This window comes from Pinus tabuliformis, chromosome 1_2 (assembly GCF_031772625.1).
Source record: "Pinus tabuliformis cultivar Carrire ecotype Pingquan chromosome 1_2, CPIR1, whole genome shotgun sequence".
Lineage (NCBI taxonomy): Eukaryota > Viridiplantae > Streptophyta > Pinopsida > Pinales > Pinaceae > Pinus > Pinus tabuliformis.
The window spans coordinates 685,493,860-685,521,827 of NC_142298.1; the positions used below are offsets into that span (position 1 = coordinate 685,493,860).

A 27,968-nucleotide genomic window follows, 5' to 3' on the forward strand; every position below is an offset into this window, starting at 1 on the left:
TTGGAGCTCTCTCTCTATTCTCTCTCTCACACACTCTTGGACATATAGTTTTCTTGCAGCACTTTAGCATTGGATCAAGAAAAGCAAAGAAGACAAGAGGAAGTAAATATCAAGCAAGGAAGAGCATGATCAAGTGGCTATAGTGAGATTCTTTGCAGGTATTGAGTTACATGAATGGTTTCCTTGCTAGTTTTGGAATGCATGGTTATGCATGTAGGTTTTTGGTTCTCTTATTGTCATAGGCATGGGTTTTTCGAGGTGTGACAATGTTTTTTAGCCTTTCCTTTCCATTTCTGGATAGCCATGGTGTGATGGGGTTCTCATGTTTTGGTTAAGTTGGATTGCCGGATGGATTCGAAATTGAGTGATGTGGTCTCTGAAAGAAAGAACACATGGCTTATTGACCCCTGGATCAGAATGTGGATTGTGGTAAAGCCTTGGCCTAGTAACCCCTGAACCAGACAATGGGTTTCAGTAAAGTCGATTTTGTGTTACCTCAGTGGGCCTAGGAATCGTCGACCAGTGAATGGTGGGATATATGGTAAAACATAGAGGTGGGTGCCCTCAATCAGGCCTAGGAATCCTTGGTCGATGAATAACGGGATATATGGTAAAGCATAGAGGGTGAAGTCTTGATTAACCCTAGGGATCCTCAACTGTTGTATGGCAGTATGTATGGTAAAGCCTAGAGTCAATGAGACATATAAATTCCTCATGATATAGGTGGAGAAATCGTGGCATCCATGCTTGTTTAAGGCCTATTGATTCGGTGTGGATTGCGGTCAATCATGGTTCTATTGATGAGGGTGAGGTGGTTTAGCCTCGGGAAGACTTGGTAGATTTTAGTTATGAGTCCCACATTCATGCTTGGAATATGGCATGGGGATGATTGGCTAAAAGAAATATTTGGTTCAACCAATCTATGGTCGGGTGGTACATGGAAGTCCCAAACCTGGTTGGTTTTTGAATTAATTAATAAAAGTTTCTTTCCCTTGGTATTTCATGTGTAAATGTAATGGGTTATATGTGGATCTTATGGTTGTTGTATCCTTGTCATTTATGTGGTTTATATGCTGGTTATGAGTATGTTTTATGACAATGGTGATGTATGACTCTCATCATGTTTTGATTTGTACATGAATGAACAATGAATATATGACCTCATGGATGATAATGAAAATAATGGGATAAGGCATCAATGCTTCATAGCAATTCTCAGATAAATATGAGACCCCTATGCTAATATTCGTTGTTATGACCTGTAGAATGCATATTTGTGACATGTTAGACGAAATTCTTGTCATGGATAGTAGGGTTCCAAGATAGTCATTGATCATTTATTTACATTAGTATCCTCATTCCCACCATATTTTTCATTTTTGAAGATTTCATGAAGTTTTGGGCAGTGGCCTAAGTCCTGGCCTTGAAAAAGCGGCACAAAATTCGAGGTCATATTGTGCTATTCAACAACCCCCGTTTATTAATAGTAGTAGTTAATATTACATTAATAAATGGGGACCCTTTAAAAAATCCTTCCAAAAATAAACTTAGCATTTAGGCATTTTTCTTATTTAATTTTGGAATGAAGCAAGATGTCAATCAAACCCCTTTTTCAAAAGAACTACTAAATGCTTGCCTTCCCACATATCACATGATTAAGCATCATCAAAAACCTTGCTAACCCACCAAATCTAGTAAAAATTGATTAAAAGAAGACTCCACGCTTTATACCTCGAAACTATCATATTTTGATTTAAGTAGGTCCTAAAGCTTTTCTTGTCAAAACCGAGTCTCACATCGCATATCGCTAATTATAAAGGGCCGACCTTAAAAGGTCACCTTAAAGCAAGTGAAATGTGAAACTGCGATGGCATTGTAACCTTTACCGCATCGCATTTCGAGCATTTAAAAGAGCACCACAAACTTAATCTCAGTTGATATTGTGAAATGCGATCAAGGCCTGGACCCACTCCTTGGATACATTACAAACAAATGTTTAGGTCTGTCACTTTTCAAAAAGGTATTTACATAGAAAAACCTGACAAGTAGCTATGTTTTGAGGCAATAAATGAGTGGCTCGCATCTCGCATCTCGCAGAAATGTAAGGGAAGGTAAGAAAAGCGAAAAGGCATAATGTGATATTGCGATCTATGATATTGCTTCGCAAATCAAAAAACTGGCATTATCGCAATTCAAAGGCTCACCACCCTAGAAGCTTTCTTCCCAACTTATGATGCAGACATTTATGAGCATTAAAGCTAAGAGATAACAAAGCATTAGTGGGCATTTAGTAAGAGTTAACTGCATTTATGTATGAAGAGCCATTTAACGTGATATGATATCTTCTCACTTGCATTCAAATAAAACTCCTTTCATATCACCTTTTCAAAGCTATCTACATTATTTCATTTCATGTTCATTTTTATCTTTGTATATCTGATAGTTGTTGTTCTTCACTTTCAAGAAAAATCCATAGAGAAAATCTTTGGGAGCAATGGTGAAGAAAGGCAACTAGCAGTCATCTCTGAGAAATCAAAAATGACTCCTCTATTTACGGATACCACATGCAGTAGGTAGGGAGGAACCTCTACGTGGGAAGCCATGTATAATATACTGGAAGAAGAGCGACCAAGGATTCTGGAAACGAAGGTCACGGTTGACAGTCGTGATTCTTCAAATGCCTCCATGTTTGAGATAGCATGCTCATTTTTGCATCACATAGTTGCGCATCCAAAAAATAATCCCTTATACAGACATGGTTAAATGGGTTATTGATGAAGCTGACATCTCAAACAGAGAATTCAGGACCAGAAGCCAAGAGGTTATGGGATATTTTATGCCAGACAACATGTGACTTATGTACCACCGACCAGAGCCACAAGTCATCTACAACAAGCAGTTCATCGAGAAGTTTTCCAAAGAGAATGAGGACCCAATAGAATGCACCTAGACCTGGTCAAATAATGAGGGAAAAATAAAAAAAGACAAGAATAGTATGTACTCTACTGCATCTATTTGTCCCTCTCATAGTTTTGCAGTGGCCATGCTATGTAGACTATTTGGAAAACCTGATAGCACTAAATTCTCTGTAGAATAGCTGCCATTGATAGATGCAGCTGTAAACGCAACTATAATGAATTGGGCACAAATTTTGTCTGAGAATCTAGCAAGAACAATAATGGAGTATAGAAGGAAAAGATGTGTTGCTTCGAGGGTTTACCCTCCATTTTTTATGAGTGCCTATGTAATGGATGCAATTTATTTTGGTTCAAAATTTCCTGTCATGGTATGGAATTGGACTATCCAAGATCCACTTCCCATTCATATATACCATAAAGACATGTGGGAATCACAGTTTCAACCACACTTTTACAAAATTTCTCATGGAGTCATGCTCCCTATCCACAAACATCTTTACAATCAAGATGCCCCCAGGTTATCCAAGGAAGCCAAGGTAGATATCCTCCCAGTGGCCAGATGGATTGGGGTGGAAACATTCATGTATATCAGGGTATTTGACAGCATTACCTCCCCCATGTCCTCCCATACTATGTTCCAGACAAATTGATGGCTAGAGAGATAGCTTATCAAATAGCTAGTGAGGATGGGATGAGCGAAACATTAAAGGATTCAAAGAAGTCCATTTGGCCTACATTTCCTTTACAATGTGGATCATTTGCATTGCACGACCTAGGGCATGCATTTAAAGAAGTAGAGATCATGTTATCTCTGAATTACCTAAATTCCTAGGAAGGTAATATGACCCATTTGACACTGTCAAAGACTTTACCACCATGGTAAAAGTGAAAGTATTCAGTAATGAGGAAGATGCATTTGATGACATCTTCTTACAGAAGAACACGTTCACAGAGGTGAAGCATATGGCACAATTACTTTTTGACCGTGAAGATCTTGAATCCTTTCACGATTATAGATAAAGGAGGTTATTGAAGGTCCCATTGGACCAATTATTGATTGAACCAATAAGGGAGCCTACTCCTAGTGTAAGTATAGAAGAAGATTCCAAAGAAAATTCTAAAAATGATTCTGGAGCAGAATCCCAAGAGAAGTCTACCAGGGAGTCAGAGTAGTCAGAGAAACAATCACAAAATGGGAAAAGTAGAAGCAGGGAGTCGGAAAAAGATACAACCCAATCTATAGAAAAGACAGCTGAGCAAACTTCATCTTGCAAACAGGTTGAAATCCTTTCCATGTTAGGATATTCCGACACATAGAAAATAGTTAAGTATAACTTGGTCTAGTGTAGAGTTAGGTAAAGTGTGTTACTTTACTATGTACTTTTGTAACTTACAATCTGACAGTCACGATATGTAGTGATCTGACGGTTCATTCTCTACTCGGTATTACCGACACTTGATCCATGGCTTAACACCTGATTGGTCCATGATATCTATTTAAAGAGCATGGAGGGTCACTTGTAGTGTAACCGTTCATGAGAGAAGCTTATGTAAATTTTCATTCTTTTATTAATAAATTGCCTGAAGTGGCCGCGTTGGCTCAGGACATGGACTGTTTCCCTCTTTGAGGGTTTTAACCACGTCAACAATACTGGTGTATTGATCCGTGATCTATTTGTGAGTGGTGTTCTTTCGTGTTCTTTCTGAGGAACTTACCCTGTAAATTCCTACATGGTATCAGAGCTATTTGAGGGCCGCATCCGTTGGTGATCCAAATCTGAAGCCAGTAGAACTGCATCCGACTGCCGTTTCCTAGATCTACTGTTTCTGACTATTTTTGAGCCGAGAGGACTGCTCTATTGTGTTAGGAGCATCTGTTCCAGTGAGGAACCCCTTTCGTTTCACGCGAAAAGGTTTCTAGTAGCCCTAGCTATGTCATTTTTAAGATCTGGAGGTATACAGTGTTTACTTGCAGTTTCTAGTTATTTTCTCTCTGTTTATTTCAATTTATTTAGCTCTTTGTTTTTTAATTACCAGATCTATACCTTTCATTTCTGCGTATGCTCTTTGCCCCACGACTTTGTGTGATTTGGGCAAATCAGAAACAGAGAGGAAGGATTTTTCTCATGCGTATGCTCTTTTTCGCTGCGCCTTAGTGTGATCTCGGAAAATCAGAAACATTGACGAAAAGATATAGTTTCCAGCTAAAGCTAACTTCAAGCCGTAAGGTTTTTTTTTTGTATGTCTGTGTTGGGTTTTGTGTTTTTTTTGTAGGGAAAAAAAGAGCTTTCTCAAGTAAGCACGCAACCCAAAGCCTCAGTGACTTGACAAAAAATCCTTCCTCTTTTCCAAAAATTACTAACCTTTTAATCTAGCTCACTTGGTCCAAAGCTACTTTATGAGAATAGAGGTCTTGAGTTCAAGTCTTTCTTGGTCCAAATATATTTTATTAGATTAAGTTTGGAAAGGCAGAGGATTTTTTTTAATATAACATTATCATTCATTTCCGCACATTCCCACACTTCGTCGGCATCTTCAACAACTTTTCTTCAAAAATCCATAACTTGTTCATCCCAAAGCCATTTTCTGTCCATGTTCAAGACCTTTAGACTTCTCTTGGAAGGTGTTAAGGTTAAGAAAGAAGATGGTAACTTTATCTATTCCATTCTTACTAAGTTGGGACTAGCCTATTCTGTGTTTGTTTCCACCTTCCATTCTACAAGAGAAGCCTTCATTTCTCAAGGACAAGCCTACAAGTCCCCTTCCTTTGATTCCTTTTGTGATTCTTTAATAAGAGAACAAGAAAAACTCTTACACCTTGGTCTTCTTAATCTTGGAAACTCTTCTAAGAAAGCCTTAACCACCTAGCAACAACCAAATTCAAAGAATCCTAAGAAGCCATATCCTAAAAAGAATGGTCCTAAACCAAACAAGGGTCCTAAGCAATTTCAGCCTTAAAATGAAAAATCATTCCAACAAAATGATAAGGCAAATAAAAACAAAGGGAAGAAGACTGATAGACATTGCCACTTTTGTAGTCGAGATGGCCACTTAGAATCCAAATGCTTTAAGAAGATGGAAGCAGCAATGAAGAAGCATAACATCCATTTGGAGCACTCTTCCACTTCAACTTCATCTTTAGGAATAGCACTTTCTGCATGTGGTTGTCAAACATCTCAGTCAAGATATGCACTAAATGCATCTTCTTCTTCTAATTCTCATGAGTGGCTCATTGATTCTAGAGCTTCTTATCACATGGCCAAAAACAAAGCCATGTTTCCTTCTTTAAATGATTGTAACACAAAAAATATATATGTTGGTGATGATAAATCTCTCATTGTTGTAGGAGCTGGAACTGTTCATATAGACAATGGTCAATTTAATGATGTATTATGTGTTCCAACCTTATCCTGCAACCTTCTATCTGTATATCAGATAACTCATTCAGATGAAGGTAAAATCGTTGAATTTTCCCCTCACGATGTTGTAATTAAGGACCTAAGAGATTCTAGACAGATTTTAGCTACTGGCATTGCTGATGATTCTACAAGGTTGTATAAGTTTAACAACTTTGGGTCATCAAATCTTCCCTCAGTATTTGTTGCTCATAATGATGAAGTGATCAAACTTTAGCATGAGCGATTTGGTCACTTAAACTATCGCTCCCTTCACAATCTATGTAAAGAAAATATGGTGACAGGTCTTCCAATGGTATCTTGCAAAGATGGTGTTTGTTCCAGATGTGTACTCGAAAAACATCATTGAGATAGTTTTGAAAAACGTGCCTCTTGGCACGCCTCAGCCCCTTTACAGCTTGTGCATAGTGATTTATGTGGTCCACTTCCAATTGTTTCATTCTCTGGCTACAAGTATTTCTTAACTTTCATTGATTATTTCTCCAGACGCACTTGGGTATACTTCTTAAAACTCAAGAGTGAAGTATTTAACATGTTTTTCGCCTTTAAGGCCTTTGTTGAAAAACAATCTGGACATCAAATTATTAAGCTAAGATCTGATAATATCAGAGAATATGTTAACAACAAATTCATCAACTTTTGCACTGAGAATGGAATTCAAATGCAACATATTGTTCCATATACTCCACAACAAAATGGCGTAGCTGAAAGGAAGAATCACACCTTAAAGGAAATGGCTAATTGTATGCTTCAATCTAAAGGACTTAGTCTTAATTTTTGGGCAGAAGCAATTAACTGTGCAAATTACATAATAAATCGCACTCCTACTAAGGTTTTAAAGAATATCACTCCAGAAGAAGCATGGAGCTCAATTAAACCAGATGTAAGTCACTTTCGTGTTTTTGGAAGTGAAGCATGGGCCCATATTCTAGATGAGAAACATAAAGCTTTAGAACCTAAGAGTGAAAAATGTATTTTGTTGGATATTCTGAAGATGTCAAAGGATATAGACTTATTCCACTTAAGTCCAAAAATATTATCATTAGAAGAGATGTAAAGTTTGTTGAAAATATATCGGCCTATGAGCCTAGTTCGGCGGATGTGCCACCTCTCTCTATCTCTTCTAATTTTGAAAATATTTCTTCTTCATATGATGAAATCGAGGATGAAATCCTTCCCCACCTTCTCAGGATCCTTCTTCAACTCCTCAGCATCCAAAATGGATCCGTGCTACTCGGGATGAAGCAGGTGATCTTGCCAGTGATCCTACAGATCAACGACATACACATTCTCAGTTCGATAGAGCCTCTTCTTTACTGGCTCAAGGTTTAGCAAATTATGATCCTAACACCTTTGCAGAAGCTTCAGGCCATCCAAATTGGGACGCAACTATGAATGAAGAATATCATTCATTATTGGCAAAATGATACATGGGATCTTATTCCTCTACCAAAGGGACAAAAACTTGTTAGATGCAAATGGGTTTACAGAACCAAGTATGGACCAGATGGAAAAGTTGATAAACATAAAGCTCGTCTTGTTGCTAAGGGTTTTTCACAAGTTAAAGGCATTGACTAGACTGAAACCTTCTCCCCTGTTGCCAAAATGAACTCTATCTTCCTTTTTCTTTCCCTTGCTGCCTCTTTCAAATGGGAAGTCCATCAGATGGATGTTAAATCTACCTTCTTGCATGGGGACTTGCATGAGTAAATCTATATGGAACAACCTACTGGCTTTATAAAAACAAACTCCAGCCTTATATGTCAGCTTAAGAAATCCCTTTATGGTCTCAAGCAAGCTCCTCGGGCTTGGTATGCCAAAATGGATAGCTTTCTTTTAGAAACTGGCTTTTCTAGGTGTCATTCTGACAATACTGTCTACACCAAGAAAGTGGGCAAGTCTCTTATCATTCTTGTTCTTTATGTTGATGATCTTATCCTCACTGGTAGTGATCCCAACCTTATAAACCATGTGAAGTCCAACCTTAAAAAGAAGTTTGAAATGACAGACTTAGGACACTTGCATTATTTTCTTGGTCTTCAAGTCTTGCAATCCAAGGAAGGTATTTCCCTTTCCCAGTCCAAGTATGCATGTGATCTTCTATGCCATTTTCACATGGAAGACTATAAGCCAGCTCTTTCTCCCTTTCAGTCTGGAGCCAAACTTTCAGTCCCTTGTACTTCCCCTGAAGTAGATGCTACCTTATACTGTCAACTTGTTAGAAAACTTTTATATCTGACCCATACTCATCCTGACCTTTCCTTTGTTGTTGGCCTTATTGCTTGGTTTATGCAGAACCCACATGAAATTCATTGGAAAGAATCTAAAAGAATACTTTGTTATGTTCAAGGTACAGTCCAGTTTGGGATTCATTACAGTGCAGAAGCATCTCCTCTGTTGGTTGGTTTCACTGATTCTGATTGGGTTAGTGACCCTGATGATCGAAAGTCTACTGCAGGTTATTTGTTCACTCTTGGTTCGGGACCTATTACATGGGGTTGCAAGAAACAAAGTTCCATTTCTCTTTCTTCAACAGAAGCAGAGTATCATGGTGCTGTAGAAGCTAGTAAGGAACCCCTGTGGCTTCGTCAGATCTTGTCCGAGTTTGGCTTTCAGTAGTATCATCCGACTACACTTTGGTGAGATAATCAAAGTGCCATTTAACTATGCAAAGATCCAGTCCAACATCATTGCAACAAACACATTGAACTGCACATGCACTTCATCAGAAATCTCATTCACGACCATGTTCTTGAAGTGCAATATTGTTCAACAGATGATCAAGTTGCATACATCTTTACAAAGGCTCTCACAGAGGCGAAGTTTACTAAACTTTGATTTATGGTTGGAGTTCAGGAAGTTGTCACTAAGTGGGGATAGGCTATAATGCCTCCTTCCTTCTCCTATTATGTCATATTTGTACATCCTTCAATGCTATCCCAAATTGTTCTTAAGGGGGGATGTTAGCACATTTCGACACATAGGAAATAGTTAAGTATAACTTGGTCTAGTGTAGAGTTAAGTAAAGTGTGTTTCTTTACTATGTACTTTTGTAACTTCCAATCCGACGGTCACGATATGTAGTGATCCAATGGTTCATTCTCTCCTCGGTATTACCGACACTTGATCTGTGGCTTGACACCCGATTGGTCCATGATCTCTATTTAAAGAGCATGGAGGGTCATTTGTAGGGTAACCGTTCATGAGAGAAGCTTATGTATATTTTCATTATTTTATTAATAAATTGCTTGAAGTGGTCCTGTTGGCTCAAGCCATGGACTGTTTCCCTCTTTGAGGGTTTTAACCACGTCAACAATACTGGTGTATTGATGACGTGATCTGTTTGTGAGCGGTGTCCTTTGGTGTTCTGTCTGAGGAACTTACCCTGTAAATTCCTACATTCCATCTCCACCCAGCCAATAAAACCCCTGGTAATTGATTTAGAGGAAGAATGGGAGAACTTTAATAAAAAGCTCCATACAGAGGAACATGCACCAGAGTTGAAAACTCCACAACATAAAGCAACTCAAGAAATTACAACATAGGAGACTGTAAATACTCAAGAGGTAGAGCACATTCCTATCACTCCTACCTCTGAAATTGTTTTGAGGATTGAGGAGATTCCTCATTTAGATGTATTCTATAGTTCAAAACACAAAGCAGTTGTTAAAAGACAAAGGAAGAAAAGGAAATTGGATTCTACAGTAGTTAGTACCCCTGATAATGAACCAATGGATGTTGTCTGGAAAGACTCACCCATCGATCCACCTGAAAATATTACTAGACTGTCACAGTGTTGGAAATAATACTGAGAGGGGGGGTGAATCAGTATTATCAAATCAATATAACTTTTTCATTTCCATATTAAGATTCATATACGCTACTTCAATTAAGGCAAACCGCGTGTATACGCAACTGTGTGTAATGCAACAAGCGTATATCCAGTAAACTTATGATTCAGTTAGTTGATACTTAATGAGTGCATCAGAATATTATTAACCATATGAACAGTAAACAGGAGCAGTAAAATAGAACAGATCATCACACACAAGAAGCACACATGAACACCATGATATAAGGTGGAAACCCAATGTGGGTGAAAACCACCTGCTGGAAGTCGTCTCTATCTTCTTTTAATAAGAAACTTCTTTTTAAAATATTTCTGTACTGGTGTAGTCTTATACCAGTACATAGGCTTCTACCTACAGAAGGCTACAACCTTCTCTCGTTCTCCAACTTCTCCTGGAAGGGAGTTGCAACCCCCTTAGCTCTTATACTAGCCGATCCTTTTACTAGTACGTAGGTGTTGGCCTACTGAATGCTCCAACCTTCACTCGTTTTCCAGCTGCTACTGGAAGGGAGCTACCACCCCCTTAGCTCTTGTACTAGTTGATGTACTAGTACGTAGGTGCCGACCTACAGAAGGCTACAACCTTCTCTTTTCTTCCTCCAGGTACCACGTTTCATAAATTTTCAGACTGGATACTCTTGAAGCACAACACCATAATTTGAAGGCCACGTTTCATCCAATTTTCATACTGGACCCATCAATATCATTGAAGAACACAATCAATCAACACTAGCATCATCAATCTCTGAATCACCCAATACTGAAACACTGAAACCCTGTCAAAAAACTACAATCGCCAGAACACAGAGCAGAACACATAACTCTGCAACAATGTTCAGATCTAACCCTATCATCAAAAATCATGCATCAGAGTGCATACGCTACTTGGAAGAGCCGAACCAGCGTGTATACGCAACTTCACCAAAGCTAACTAGTGTATATGTCATTAATTACTTACTTATGTCTTCGCTGCACTTCCTGACTTCAGACATAACTAGATCATTACATATACAAGGATAATAAGCATGTTAGCAACCAGATCTAGTCCATCAGATCACATACAGATAATTCATTATGATCCTGATCCATTATAGATCTCATCCATCAATACATAATCAACCAATCTGAATATGCAGAATACAGACACCAGTAAACAGTCACCAGAACTCAGACTTTGCATCAACTACCAGAACCACCTGTAACTTCAAACATCATAGCTCAAATGTTATACGCTACTTAGATGTATCTAACCTGCGTATGTATGCGATTTTATTATAGTCAAACAGCGTATACATCTATAAATATTCATTCATGGTTTGTAGCTATTCCAAACTTGAGTTATACCCAGATCATAATATTTACAGAACATTACATGCGTCAGTATACATATCTAGACTTAACAAGATCAAACTGTATAGAGATGATTCATTCCAAGCCATTAGATCCTGATCTATCCTTAGATCTTGTTCTCCATCAACCGCTGAGATTCCTCCTTAGCTCAGATCAAGCAAGGTATCATGAACCCATAACCTGCATACTGGATCTCATACTTCATCAGATATTCAAGATTTTCTCCATGCTTTTGCCTAATGATCTTCTTCTCCTTTTATAGTCTTAGGCCTTACTCAATACCATGGTCCAAAACCATTTAGAACCAATACTAAGGACCCAATACCTGGGTTCAACACTTTGGATGCAATACCAAGGTCTAAAACCATAGGTCTAAATACCACGGACCCAAAAATAAGCTTTCCCACATGTACGCACTTTTCCGTGCATGAAAGTGCGTGCATACGCACACGTGACTTTTGATCAGCAATCCCGCGTGTATACGCACCTTTGTATATAGTGAACTTGCGTGTATACACTACTTGGTATATAGCGAACCTACATATATACGCGACTTGGTATATAGTGAACCTGCATGTGTACACGACTTGGTATATAGTGAACCTGCGTATATACTTTTCTTTCTTCATTCTTTGTAGTCTAATCATCAATTCTTTGCTACTGACATGTTGCACTATGATCTGTCATCTGTGTGAGTTGCCATCAAGGACAACACTTGTATCATAATGCCAACACACAGTTTGCAGGTGCCTATGCTACAACAACCATCGACAAAGCAACAGAGGTGCAAATGTTTCTTAAGGAAAAAGAAAATAAAATTATGTCACTTGAACAACAATTACAACAAGCCGAAACACAGTTAGCTAAGCTCCAACAAGAGTTCGAGCAGATACAAAGAAGTCATCAAACCAGCTTAACAGAAAAGGAAGCCCAAGAAATAACTTATCTGCATAAGGATGATCCAAAAATTGATCAGTTTATTACTGAAGTGCTTGGCCTTAACTCCCAACTGATGCACCAAAAGGAATAATTATGCCAGAAGATTCCGTAATGTAACTCTTATTGCGAAACAAGCGACAAATTAACAAGTCAAGTCATTGAAATGAGACTTGAATATGATGAAATCTTTAAAAAAGTCTCCAACTTCATCACCTGGCAGAATTTAGAAGATGGGAGAAATGCCAACTTACCTAAATTGGAGGAGTCACACAAAGAAATCTTATTTGCAAACTGGTATTCTCGACTTAGAGAGGTAGAAAAGGCAACAGCAGACACGAAAACAGCAACAAACAGTGTTATCAAGAATATTAATAAAAATGTACATAGCGCCAACCTGGTAGCAGAGTCCATTCCAGGTTTTCTTCCTAATGTAAAATATCTTGAACTACAGTGGAGGCAGGCAACAGAAGAAAAACCAGAAGCAATTAGGCAAACAACCAGGTTAAACTGGGAAGCATATTGGTGACATTTAGTGAAACCTCACAACGAGTGGATGACCTTGCGATGCCTAACCACTTCTACGGAGAAAATGGTGCCAAAACTAACCAACGTCGTGTTCACTAGGTAGTTGAAAGATGAAATTTGCCAACCGACACAGCTCAAGCCCAAGATGGACATTTGCGATCTAAAAGATCAAATGCAGAATAGTTAGTCACCATGTTCATTTCTATTTTTGTTTTATTTTTCATTATTTGAGGAAGGTTGTTTAAACCTCCTCAACTATTTTTGTAATAATATATTTTTAGTTTTATAGTTTAGTATTTAAACCCCTCTCATGCATTTAGAGAGGGGCCCAAAAATTTTATCAGAAACAATCTTCAAAACATGCACTTTTGTCCCTTTGAGGAAGTTCTGGTGAAATGAATGGAATAGGATTTATTTTTATCTTATCTGGCATCTTCTACTGAAATTGCACTTTTGTACTCTTAGATGGTGTTGGATGGATTGGAAGTAGATCAATATTGTTGAAGCACATGAATAGCAATTATTACAAATGGTACTTCTATCTCGTAATTCTCTTCTACTTATGTATTAAGCAATAATTTCTCTTCAAGTTCTTTATGTATGAAAGTTTGAATCTTGGTTAGCATTTATTGCACTTCTGTATGATGATGGCCTAAATTTTATGTTGAATACATGAATAATTCTTATGCGATATATATTTCACAATCATTTTGGCTAAATTTTTATACAAAATGATTATTGTTAAACAATTTCATTTCTTATAGCAATTGAATTATCTTTATTACCAATTGTTTTTGGACATTATTGTAGATCACATATTTCAAATTTATTCTCGAGTATAGTCATAACTAGATAGAGTTTAAATTAGGATAAATGCATGTGATCATTAGTTTATATTAGAGTACTTTTAGCTTAAAAATTACTCCAAAATATCACATATCACCCCATTAGCACTATCATAAATTAGATTGGGAAACTGGTCCCATATCCCTAGTCGAAGCCACTACAAATGGAAAAGGAGTTGCCAACCAAGGTCCGGACCAGGTGGTTTTCCCCCATGTTGAAGCAATGATTTTCAAGGCTTCAACAAGTCCCTTACACAAAACTACCTGGACAAGTTCATAGTCATTGGCTTTCCTTGTTGTGGGAGTGACTAGAGGTCTATAATCGCATTCATGCCTTGTCATGGGAGCGACTAGGGCACTAGGGTAGTGAAAAGGCAAGTTTCTTCAGGGGTTAAGCACTTGGAAGGGTTGGTTGGCTCCTGAAGGTTCTGTGGCAGGTGTGGAAGGTCATATTGGTTTTGTTTTGTCAGTTCCACTTCCTTAACTATACATGAGGAGTCAAATCACATCATCGTAGCCTCTCATCGCATGTTTTCCCCAGTGGAACAGGTATCTTGGGTAAATGTGAGAGGAGGGTGTTATAGGATCAAATCGTTTTCCACTCTAAAATAGCTTTACATCTCAAGAGATTTGATCCCTCTTAGATTTTGGTAGATCTAGAGTTAAGATTGATTTAGGCTAGTCTAATCATCAATAATTATTAGGTGGATGGTACAGATTTAACCTCCATGAAATATTGTAGAATATTTGTATAGAGTACACAAATTAATGATTGACATTTATTTCTAAAGTAGTTATGCTTCTTTACTCTTTTAATTAAATTTATTAATTACAAAATATGTGAAATGAAAAAGGTTTTAGGCACAAAAAGGGATTATTGCTTCATACAAAATCAAGTCATAATATGGAAGAGGCATTCGAGTTGTTAAACGACTATGGTTTGACCAAACCTGCCCAGATTAGAAGGGTCGTCCTCTCCAAACTTGATTTTTTATTTATTAGTGCCAAAAGAATCATACAACCTTAGCTCACTCTCCTTGGTACTTTCATGAGGAAAGAGCATATCTATAAACTATGCATTACAGGTGCACAGGTATTTAATACCAGCGAGGATAAGATGAAATCAACAATTTCACTTTTTCAAGAACTATGTGTTGAGGGTCCAACATTATCAAAGCTAGTGGTGAGGCAGTCGTGGTTGCTCATGATTTCAGAGGAAAAAGTTGTGGATTCATTTAAATAGGTCGAGAGTTTGGGGTTTAAGAAGGGATCAAAGGGGTTTGCAGCTACCATGCGTGCAATGTTGGGGTTAGGGAAAGAACACATAGATAGAAGGCTATGGTATTTGAGAAGTTTAGGTTTCTCACAAAAACAAATTTCAAAGATATCAAGCTAGAATCTAGTCATTCTGGTGATTTCAGAGAAAAAATTAAAACGACATGTGAATTTTCTGATCAAATCTACAAGGTTTACATTGGCTGATCTTTTGAATTATCTAAATGTCCTTGGATACAATATGGAGAAGAGAATAATTCCTCGATATAGAGTAATGGAGGCATTGGAGACTATGCAGGTGTTGAAAACAAAGATGATATGTCCTCAATATTTTCAATTAATAGAAGAACATTTTTTGGAGAAATATGTTAATAAGAATGTTTAATCCTTGGTTCTGCAAGATATTTACCACTGGGTGAGAGATGGAAAGTTGAGAAACGATGAGGAGTCATGTGTTAGAGTAGATGTAGTACCAAGGCTAGAGGGCCTGGACCATGACATGAAAGCTAGAAAGTTGAGCATGGACAAGGGAGCACTCAATGGATCAAACATGGAGAAAGTCACTAATGAATGCAAGGATTATGTTCGATGATGTAATGGAATTGAACTGCAGATAGCATGATTATTCATCAACAAGTGAAGAAAACTTGTGGCGACATATTACCTGTATTAAATGGAAGTGAACTTTATAATCTATGTCTAAGTGTTTCAAAATAAAAGCTGTTGTTAGTTTTAATGGATTATTGATTATTGTATGGATGAAGTTGCCTCTGGGAATACCATGAATTTTACTAGATGGTAGGAACACTGCCAGAGTGGAATTTTTGAAATACCATATGTGTAATTTGTACTTGGTTTACATATTTGTCATCTGTAAAGGTAGTTTGTATTAGCAAAAGAAGAAACTTGCATTCAAAAAGCATTCAAAATTCACTAGTTGTTTGGACTTTCAATATGACTAGTTGTTTGGAATGTTCAGAATTTCAATATGGCATTTTCATTGCACTATTTTTTTTTTGGTCAGAGAACCCACTTTATAGTAGTTATATGGTGTATTTGGCAATTGAATGGTTAAAAATATTGTTAGGTCCTTATACTACTAGTGTAACCCCTCATTGTTATTAGTACAACCCCCTTATTATATTGTTGCACCCATGTAGTCCCCATATTGTGATTATTGTGCCCCATAGAAGCCCACTATTGTTATTATTGTGCCCTTACATTATTATTGTTATGTCGGCTCTCATTATACTATGACCCCTTAGAGTCCTATATATAGAAAAGAGGTCTTGTCATTTGTATCATCCAAGAATTGTTCATTTGTGTAATGTAAAGGAGGTTTCCTCCTCGAAGAGGCTTATTTTGAAGGTGTTCATCTTTCTTTTCTATATTTTTGTGAGCTAGTGTCATAACATTTGGTATCGGAGCTTTGAATTCTAGGGTTTCACTGTTCCAAATAGGTCATCGTGGAATTTTCGCTATAAAGTTTTCCTGTGATGTTTCAGAAGCTAAAAACAAACCCATTTGAGATGACAGCTCGCTAAACCTCGAGTCCGAATTTCAGATCTTGTGTCGCTATATTTGCAGAGATATGATCTGAGGAAGTTAGGATTTTACAAGCTCCAGAATTCCATCGCAAATAGGCCATCGTGGTATTTTCGCTATAATTGTTTTTCTACAAAGTTTCAGACTATGAAATTAAAACCCATTTGAGACAAATATTGGGTGAAGCTCGGGCCCAAATTTTAGATCTTGTTTTGTTATATTTTCAAAGATACAGTGAAATACATTTAGGGTTTCTATAGGCTCCTGAATTACATCCCAAATAGGTGACCTTGGGAAAATCGTCATAACTTTCTCTCTGAGCATAAAATTGAAATTTTGTAAGACGTTACAGAAATGAGACGGACTGTAGTTTTCTGTGCATCAGTTTCAGGGCCTAAGGTTGAAACAATGACACGTGGCACGTCATACAAGTTTTCTCTACTAAACCAGTCTATAATTATGTCATCGTGGGAGATTTGACATAACTCTTCTTTGTAGAATCCAATATTGATCAGACTTGTGGGGTTAGAAAGAGGACTCAGAGGGCTACTATAGGATGCAATTTCATAACTTTGAGAGTTGATATTACAGAGTTATAATCTTTTGCAGATCGATCTTCGAAAATCAAGAAAAGACAATACGAGGAAGTTTGATGGCAAGGATTTGTTAAATTGGATACTACAGATGGAGCAATATTTTGATGTACATGGGGTGAAAATATTGCAAAAGGTACTTATTACACCTTTATATTTAGAACTGAATCAATTTTTATGGTATGAAGGGCTTTGTTCTCGTAAACCACTTGTCACGTGGTCAATTTTCACAGAGTAAATGATAGCACGTTATGAGGATACAAAGAGAAACACCTTCTTTAACCAATTGATAAATCTCAAACAAAAAGGTTCAATGGTAGAGGACATTGAGGACTTTCAAAAATTGAATATAAGGGTAAATGATATTCCAGAGAAGCAAAGGATTGATGTCTTCACAGGGACTTTAAAGGATAACATTCAACATGAGGTTAGTCTTTGGGAACCTAATTCATTGGAGAAGGCATTTAGGTTGGAAATAAAAATTGAAAGTGAAATTATGGAAATAAGGAATCCCATCACTCACGACTATAATTATGGAACTGCTTTTTCTCCTAGCCTTCCACAACCTACAAGGTTTACGCCACAACAATTGGAAGAAAAAAGAGAACAAGGGCTTTGTTACAATTGTGATAACAAATACACTAAAGTTCATAAGTGTGCTGAGAAGAAATTATTTTACATAGATTATGAAGAGGAGGAAGAACAATATCAAGAAATATCAAAAGAAGAGGATATACACCAGGAACCAATGCTAGAGAAAGAAGAAATGAATCTAACCATATCTTGTAAAGCATTGGCAAGAATTACCACTCCTAAAACTCTCAAGATAGAAGGACATATCAAGAAGAAAAAGGTTCAAGAAGTGAAACATCACATCAAGAAATAAGAAATGAATGCGACTATATCTTCTAATGCATTGGCCTGAATTACCACTCCTCAAACTATCAAGATAGAAGGACATATCAAGAAGAAAAATGTTCAAGAAGTGAAAGATCACATCAAGCATCAAGAAATGAATCTGACCATATCTTGTAATGCATTAGAAGAAATTACCATTCCTCAAACTCTCAAGATAGAAGGACATATCAAGAAAAAAAAAGATTCACACAGTGAAATACCACATCAAGCATCAACAACAAGTTCTCCAACTTTTAAAGGATAACACCACTTTGGTGCAGAATCGAACGAAACAATAGGTAGATCAACATCGCAGTGAAAGAAGTTTTGATGTAGTCGATTGGGTATTTCTACAGCTACATCTCAAGCAAGCTATTTATGAGAAGGAAATGTTGGCAATACTACATGCACTTAAGAAATGGCAACCTTACATAATGTGAAGACACTTCAAGGTAAAAATGGATCATGATAGTCTTAAATACTTTTTAAAACAAATATTATCTTTATAAGAACAGAAAAAATGGGTCACAAATATGTTGGGTTATGATTTTCAAATCATCTACAAAAAGGGGGAGCAAAATGTTGTTGCAGATGCACTCTCAAGAAAGGATGAGGATGTGGAAGCATTGTTTTGTGTTATTTCTATTATCCAACTAGATTGGATAAATGAAGCAAGGGATGAATGGAATAAGGATGAAGAAGTGTGGCCACTCATTCAAATGTTACAGAAGATCCCAGTTCAAACAATATTGCCAAAAATTCACAAGGAAGGAAAAATCATATTGGAACCTGGAGCAGTCACAGAAACAAGAACCCGACAGCTACGAAATCGATCAATTTCAGAGTATCTCGTCAAATGGAAGAACTTACCCACTGAAGATTCCAGATGGGAAGACAAGAATTTTATACATAAATATCAAGAACTACTCAAGCATTGAGGACAACACTTTTTGAAGGAGAGGGGCATGTTAGGTCTCTATACTACTAGTGTAACCCCTTATTGTTATTAGTACAACTCCCTTATTATATTGTTGTGCCCATGTAGTCCCCATATTGTTATTATTGTGCCCTTACATTATTATTGTTATGTCAGCTCTAATTATATTATGACCCCTTAGACTCCTATATATAGAAAGGAGGTCTTGTCATTTGTATCATCCAAGAATCGTTCATTTGTGTAATGTAAAGGAGATTGCCCCCTCAAAGAGGCTTATTTCCTCCATATCCTCGTAAGGAGGATTCTTCTTTTTTTCATTACAATATTATTAACTTTTGGATGCATTGTAGGGATAGAGTAGCTTCTTTGACAAGATACACGTTTAATCTTTAATTTTCACAATCTCAATACTCCTTTCATTGTTGATAGCATTAGAGATGTTAGGAAACTTTGTTTGAGGCAAGGAAGTTGTTGGAATTAGATTTTAGGATCCATCGTATGGTTAAACCTAGGAAAAGTAGACTTGGCTTTAGAATCTAACCTATTTTTGAACTACAATTGCAATCCTCAATGTTTTAGAAGCTAATTGAACTACAATTGCAATAATCAATGTTTAAGGAGATACACAAACCGAATGTGCTCAAATTAGCTCCAACTTCCATTATGTCAAAGACATTGACCCTAGGCTATTTTTTTTTAGGTGCTTACGCGACAACCTATGGCATAGAATATTTTTTCCTTCAAAATTGACATGGGTACACTGGTAAGACATCGAGAGAGTCATGAATTTATTGAACAATATAAGCAAGATTTTGCAACCCAAATTGGGTTGTGCAAGGATATAAATTCTTATGATCTTAACCTATTCTTGAAAGAACTCAATATTGATATTGAGAGTGTTATCACTTAAGAATTCTAATTTCAAAACCGCTCACATTAGTATGATGGTAAAAAATTCAGTGCTAGTCTAGTTTTGAGTTTTTGTTTGCCTTAGAGTCTGAGTCTAAGGAGTCCACTATGCATCCTCATTCACCACTAGTCTCATAATTTACACAATTTCCATGTGTCAACTTTGTTCAAAGGTTATTATGTGCTACAAAGCTCTTTTGGTGATTCCGTAGCGCATAAGTCAGTTTTAGGTGTTTTTGCAGCGCAACATGTTTCTGGTGATTTCGTAGCGAAACACAGTCTAAGTGATTTTGTGCTGATCCATAGCAAATCTCACCCAGCTGTCATACTTATCAGAATCCGCTGTGTTTTAGATCGTTAGATGTCGTGGTATTGGCACATGTTGCAGTTGTTGCTGAGAAGGAGACAAAGGGTTCTGTTTACTATCTGAATGCATTTAATGGAAAGTTGCTTGATGGCATCAATCAAAAGATTCAGTTCCTCAAGATACAGTTATCTTGACACGAAACAACCTTCACATAAAGAATGGTTATTTCCTAGCATTGCTCGAAATCAAGGCACAGGACTTCGCAACCGACAAAGCATCATATCAGAAAGTCCACCTAGTAATTCTGTTGGGTTTTTCTTTGGATCAACACCACCAGACAACCATGGGGGAACAATGGCATCCTCAAAGCTTGCATCTTCTCCTCATGGATCATGTCTTGGCAGTGGCAGTTTTGCTGGAAGTAGTTCGCCAGTTGGTTCCATGCCAAAGTCTTTTCCTCCTTTTCAGCATCCAAGTCATGAACTTTTGGAAGATCATGGTTTTAAACAACAGAAATATTTGAAATACTACAAGCGTTGCCTGGCAGAGCGCAAGAGAGTTGGTACTGGTTGCAGTGAGGAAATGAATACTCTCTACAGATTTTGGTCATTTTTCCTCAGAAATAATTTCAACCGCTCCATGTATAATGAGTTCCGAAGATTAGCACTGGAAGATGCAGCAGCAAAGTATAATTACGGCATGGAGTGCCTTTTTAGGTTCTACAGCTATGGATTGGAGAAGAAATTTAAGGAAAGTCTCTATGAGGATTTTGAACAGTTAACCATTGAATTCTACAAGAAGGGGAATCTCTATGGTCTTGAAAAATATTGGGCATTTCATCATTATCGCAAGAAGGATGCCAGGCATTTGAAAAAGCATCAAGAATTGGAAAGGTTACTTACAGAGGAGTTCCGAACAATACACGACTTTCCACCAAAAGATAAATTGCCCAAAGATGTTAATGCAAATGAGAAAGCGAGCAATGGTTTATCCTCTATGGATGATGTGAAGACTGGGATATCCATCTGCTGAACAAATCTTGTTGATATTTGAGCCATCAGTTGCATATCTTATCATATATCAGGAATTTTGTTGTGTTATTCAGTGTTCCAGTCTCATTTTCAAGGGCTTCTCCAGGCGTATGTCTTGTCAAGAGAAACTCCATTAACCTCAATGTAATTAAAGAATTACCATCACTACATTGACATTTGTTGTTCTGTCTCTTGAAAGGTCGATAATTGGAGCACAAATTTTTGAGATATATGGGCTAGGTAAAGAAGTGGTTGTATTATGGCTAGGATCTACCACACGAACAATTGTCCTGTTGGTGTTGCTAGCCAGAGAGAGGAATTGCGGGCACGGTTTCCTGGTGTACTTGGAGATTTGGTCAACTTTTCCTTGTATGTTGCAGAAGAGGTTAGAGGTATTCTTGCACAGCTGGGTTATGCGAAGTTGGATGATATTATTGGAAGAACAATCATATGCAGTCTTGAGCCATCTACATCTGTTGGTGACACGTGCTCCAATACTGTTTTCATCAGATTATAAGCATTTTTATTGTCGCTACAGTGACCCTTCATATGTGAAGAAATTGAAGCTTGAGATGCTTACAGTCGTGGCAAATGAGAGTAATACATATGATATTGTGACGGAGCTCAGTGAATATGCTGCAAATGTTGATGTGGCCATTGCAAGAGAGTCTGTCCGAGCAGTTGGAAAAATTGCATTGCAGCAGTATGATGTCAATGCCATTGTTGACCGCCTTCTTCAGTTCCTAGAGATGGAAAAGGATTATGTCACTGCAGAAACTCTGGTTCTCGTGAAAGACCTTCTAAGGAAGTATCCGCAGTGGAGTCATGACTGTATTGCAGTTGTTGGGAACGTTAGTAGCAGAAATGTTCTAGATCCTAAAGCTAAAGCTGCACTGGTTTGGATGTTGGGAGAATATTCCCAGGATATGCTTGATGCCCCTTATGTTCTTGAAAGTCTAATTGACAGCTGGGATGAAGAAGACTCAGCAGAGGTTCGGTTGCATTTGCTGACTGCAGTGACAAAGTCCTTTTTCAAGAGACCTCCAGAAACCCAGAAGGCATTAGGGGATGCCCTGGCAGCTGGGTTGGCTGATGCACATCAGGATGTTCACGATAGAGCATTATTTTACTATAGACTTTGCAACATGATGTGAGCATAGCAGAGCGTGTAATTAATCCACCTAAAAAAGCAGTTTCTGTATTTGCTGATACTCAGAGCAGTGAAGTCAAGGACCGTATATTTGATGAGTTCAACAGTCTTTATGTTATTTATCGTGAGCCTTCATATATGTTTATTGATAAGGAACACCGGGGACCATTTGAATTTTCAGAAGATATGGGCTCTTTGGCTACTACCACAGGATCTACTAACAATGTCCTCCCAAGTCAAAGAGTCGAAGAAACTGACAATGATCTGTTATTAAGTGCATCAGAAAAGGAGGAAAGTCAGGGTCATGCTACAAATGGATCTTTATCATATAATGCTCCTGACTACACTGGTAGTTCTAATTTATTTGTCTCCCATTCTCCATCTCCTACAACTGTTCCACCTGGATCTGAAATTGCAGTGTCAAATGCAACACCTCCTGCATCGATTCAACAGGCAGGTTATGTCATTGATGATTTGCTCGGGTTAGGCCCTATCATGAGTGCACCACAGATTCCTGCATTAAAACTTAGTCCTAAAACAACACTTGATCCTGCCACCTTTCAGCGTAAATGGGGTCAGCTTCCACTTGCTCCAACACTGAAGACCAGTCAAACAGGGGTATTTTCCTATGTTTCAGGACAATGGAAAACGTGTGACATTGAAGACCAACATGGAGCCTTGAAGATCCATCACAGCCACCGCCAAAGGGAACCAGATGTCAGAGAACGAAAATGATTGTAGACCAAGGCTGTCACGGTGTCAGAATCCTACTTGATTTAGATCTCTAAAAACTCCAGTCAACACTTTGTTGCATTTATTAGTTAGTTAAATGGTTGATAGGTGTCATTAGAAGTAGTTTTCGAATTCCCCTCATGCTGGAGGAGGAATCTCGATTAGTTAGAATAAAAACTCTATATATAGCTGAAACAGCAATGTAATCAAGGTTGGAAAACTTTATAACAGAGCATAGTATTTGGCTTATGTAAAGACTCACTTTTAGTAATATAATTTTGATTTTACTTCTCAGGATTCATGAAGGATTTTTCATATTCAGAATGTGTGATGTTGTCTTCTTCTTAGTTATGTTTACAGTGGTATGGATGTATAATCACTCAGAATTCACTGAATGTGCTCTGATTTCCTGTATGCATCTATAAACTGTGTGGTTCCTTATGAGTGTATATTATGAATATTCAAATGCTGAATGCCCTAACTTCCATGTAAGGTCAAGATCTTTGTTGTATTGAAGTGTTGTTGACTCCATAGGCCCAATGGATACTTGTTTAATGTATTTCCAGCATTCGTATTTGTCACAGTTGTTCTACAAGAGTTAGCCATCTTAGTTTTAATCAAAATCATTATTACACCCAGAGAGAGCCCTCTCAGGTTGAGGAGGCTAAGCCTCAGCCTAAAGTAGGTCTGAAATAGTTACTTAGAGTCAACCTGACCAGCAGCCTATCAGGGTCTGATTTTGAGATAACATTTTGGTGCGTCTGCTGGGAGTCTGAAGATTATTCATTCCCGAAATCAAGAGGCTGAACTTCTGAAGGTAGCAGGAGCTCAGAAGAATTTTTGAGGCTGCAAATCTACCTTGGCAACTCCATTGTTGAAGAATTCGAAATTCATAGATTCATGGTGATTCCACTGGAGTTATGAAGGACCCAGATGCTATCATTCTTATTTCAAGGTATGCATGCATAAATTTTTCAGGAATTCATGGTTTCCAAAATCATTTTCCCAAGGATGCATATTTTCTAAGGAATGGTCCAAAATTCAATGGAGAAGATCTGAGTTTAACTTTGAAGCATATATCAGATTTTTGTGATTTTACCGAGCTTCTTAGGGTTAAACATGAGGATGTTTGCATTATGTTGTTCTATGATTCATTTCAAGGGAAATGTAAACGGTGGATTGAAAGCTTTCCTGCCAAATCCATCAAGTCATTTGAAGACTTTTGGTTTATGTTTTTGGAGGAATGGATAGATAGATCAGATGTGGTGGCAAACTCTCCTTCAATTCAAGGTTTCAAAAAGTGGAATGATCATCATATTAATGAAGAAATAGTTGAAAATTTTTCTTTGTCCTTGTCTTCTTATCTAAAATCATTTGACTGCAAGGCAGAGGATAAGATGAAATTTTTGGATGAATTTGCCAAAGACATTGAGAAAGACATTGAAGGTTTAGAAGGTCAAATTCAGGCATATAGTCTTCATAATCATGATCATTATTTTCAGAAGTTTTCTATGGCAGAACACAAGGAGAGAGTGTTGCTTCCTTTCTTTTTCACGATTGAAGAACTGTACACTGTTGTTGAAGATCAGTTTGCACAACCAGAAAGTTACAAGAATCATCAAGTTGATCATGTATTCTGGGATCCTATAGCCAAATATATGGAAGAGTTTTACTTTCCAGTGTTTCAGTTTTTCTATGAAGATCAGAGGCAATTTCAGTGGCACTGGTCATCACAATATCATTGTGGCTCTGAACTGCGATGCAGTCAAAAAACTCAAATATCAGATAAGACAAATGATTGGCTACATTGGAAATTTCACATTGATTGAGCTGAAAGAAGTTTGAATTGATAGGGTAGGTAGGTAGGAAAATGCAAATAAGCTCAAGGTTGACTGAGCATTTTTTTTTTAGTAGATGTAGATTTCTTTTTCCTACAGTGATCATCAAGCTTAAGCCTGAGGTGAAGGCCCAAGAAGCTTGAAGGGGATGTTTGTCAAGCAAATCCATGTTTTTTATAAAGAGGACAAAGCACTGGACCTGCATGTTCTTAGTGTACCACAGGGGCACACTATCCCAAGTGGAGCCACCTGTTATCACTTAAGAATTCTAATTTCCAAACTGCTCACATTAGTTTGATGCTCTGTCCCAAGACCTATTTTTCAGCCAGAACAGAAGCTTATATCTCATGTCATCTTCACTTACCATTATATCGGCAATGCAAGAAAAAGGAGGTGAGATACATCAGAATGGTTAACAGGCAACTGAGAGCTGGGATTAGAAGCAAGAAGAAACAAATTGAAGACTTAAAGATACAGTTGAGAAAACTAAAAGAATCTCCATAAAGAAATTTCACTTCAAGTAAGGATATGTTTCAGAGTTTTGATGGTTTTGCTTGGTATTAATCTTTTCAAACGTTCCCATTCAGATTTGGAGGTTTTAACAGTAAAGTGCTTAAATAGCAAAGTTTTGGGTTGAAACTGTGATTTTTGAAACAATTCAGCAGTTTTGTAGCGCGCTACGAAACTGCTGACGGTGATAATTAAATCTCAGCAGTTTCGTAGCGCGCCACGAAACTGCTGAAGCTAAATAATCCAATCTCAGTCACTAGTTTTGAACTGCAAGTGGAAATGTTGAAAAGGGAATATCTTCAAGGGATCCTGCAAAATTATCAATCTTCAGCAAAGTTAATACAGGTGGAGGAAACATGTATTCGAATGCAACTTTAAACTTTTGTCATAAAGTGAACACATTTACTACAGTCCAAAATATGTCAGGCAGCTTGGAGGAGCTTTTGTCTTCACACATGGACAAAGGTTGACAGCACACAAAGACATGGCATTCTGATATTTTTGTATAATCAAAGGAGAAATACATGTTACAGTTTATTACAAAGCTTGTTGCAGCTCGCAATGAACTCAGAAGTTATTACAGCCAGGTTATAGATGAACAATTGACATGAATCAAGACAACTATTTCGAGGAGGCTCTCAAAATGCGCAATCTTCTTGAAGAATTTCATGGTGATCATGGGCTTCGCCCCCCAACAATACTTGGTGTTCGTGAGCATGTATTTACTGGAAGTGTATCATCTTTAGCCTGGTTCATGTCTAACCAGGAAACAAGTTTTGTGACTTTGGGTCAACGTGTCCTGGCAAATCCTCTCAAGGTCCGTATGCATTATGGACATCCAGATGTCTTTGATAGGATTTTTCATATCACACGAGGAGGCATAAGCAAGGCATCTCGTGTCATTAATATAAGTGAAGATATTTATGCAGGCTTCAACTCCACTTTGAGACAGGGAAATATCACTCATCATGAGTACATTCAGGTTGGAAAAGGACGAGATGTGGGACTTAATCAAATTGCTCTGTTTGAGGGTAAAGTTGCTGGTGGCAATGGCGAACAGGTTCTTAGCAGAGATGTATATAGACTTGGAACGCTTTTTGACTTTTTTAGGATGTTGTCGTTCTACTTCACGACTGTTGGCTTTTATGTTTGTACGATGTTGACAGTCTTGACAGTCTACGTTTTTCTTTATGGTAAAGCATACCTGGCCCTGTCTGGTTTGGATATTGCAATCACCGACAAAGCTCGTTCTTTGGATAGCACAGCTCTGGAGGCAGCTCTCAATACACAGTTCCTGTTCCAAATTGGTGTATTTACTGCTGTGCCAATGATCATGGGGTTCATCTTAGAACAGGGATTTCTGAAGGCTGTTGTGAATTTCGTGATAATGCAACTGCAATTATGCTCTGTGTTTTTTACATTTTCCCTTGGAACAAGAACTCATTATTTTGGTCGGACTCTTCTCCATGGAGGTGCCAAGTACAGAGCAACTGGAAGAGGATTTGTTGTCCGTCATATCAAATTTGCAAAGAATTACAGGCTTTACTCTCGCAGTCATTTTGTAAAAGCATTTGAAGTGATTTTACTACTTATAACAAGGAGAATGCTATTCTTGTTTATGGTAGAGGTTGGAGAAATGCTGTGGTAAAGGTGTGAACCCCGATGAGGCCGTTGCCATGGGTGCTTCCATTCAGGGTGGTATACTTCGTGGTGATGTGAAAGAGTTACTTCTTCTTGATGTTACTCCTCTGTCGTGGGGAATTGAAACTCTTGGTGGTGTATTTACACGGCTTATCAACAGAAACACCACAATTCCAACAAAGAAAAGTCAGGTGTTTTCAACTGCTGTAGATGGTCAAACTCAGGTAGGAGTGAGAGTATTGCAAGGTGAGCGGGAAATGGCTTCAGATAATAAGCTGCTTGGCGATTTTGAGCTTGTTGGCATTCCACCAGCACCCAGAGGTGTACCTCAAATAGAGGTTACCTTCGACATTGATGCAAACGGTATTGTGACTGTATCTGCTAAAGACAATGCCACGAATAAAGAGCAGAATATCACTATCCGGTCATCTGGAGGACTGACAGAAGACGAGATAAAGAAAATGGTGAGAGAGGCTGAGATGCATGCTCAAAAAGATTAGGAAAAGAGGGCATTAATCGATGCTAGAAATGCTGCAGACAGCACGATATACTCAGTAGAGAAGAGTTTGAGCGAATATAAAGACAAACTTTCTTCAGATGTCATTTCTGAAATAGAGTCAGCTGTAATAGAGTTAAAGAAAGCAATTGCTAATGATGATGTTGAAGATATCAAAGCAAAAAACTGATGCAGCAACTGCGGCATCCTTGAAAATAGGCCAGAGTGTACAACAACAATCTGGTGGCTCATCCTCTGGTTCTC

At 37.8% G+C, this 27,968-nt stretch overlaps 1 pseudogene; it reads left to right on the forward strand.

The window, feature by feature from the left end:
* The first annotated feature begins 21,750 nt into the window (after positions 1–21,750).
* On the forward strand, positions 21,751–26,178 carry LOC149207581 (beta-adaptin-like protein A pseudogene; annotated as a pseudogene).
* Positions 26,179–27,968: the final 1,790 nt, after the last annotated feature.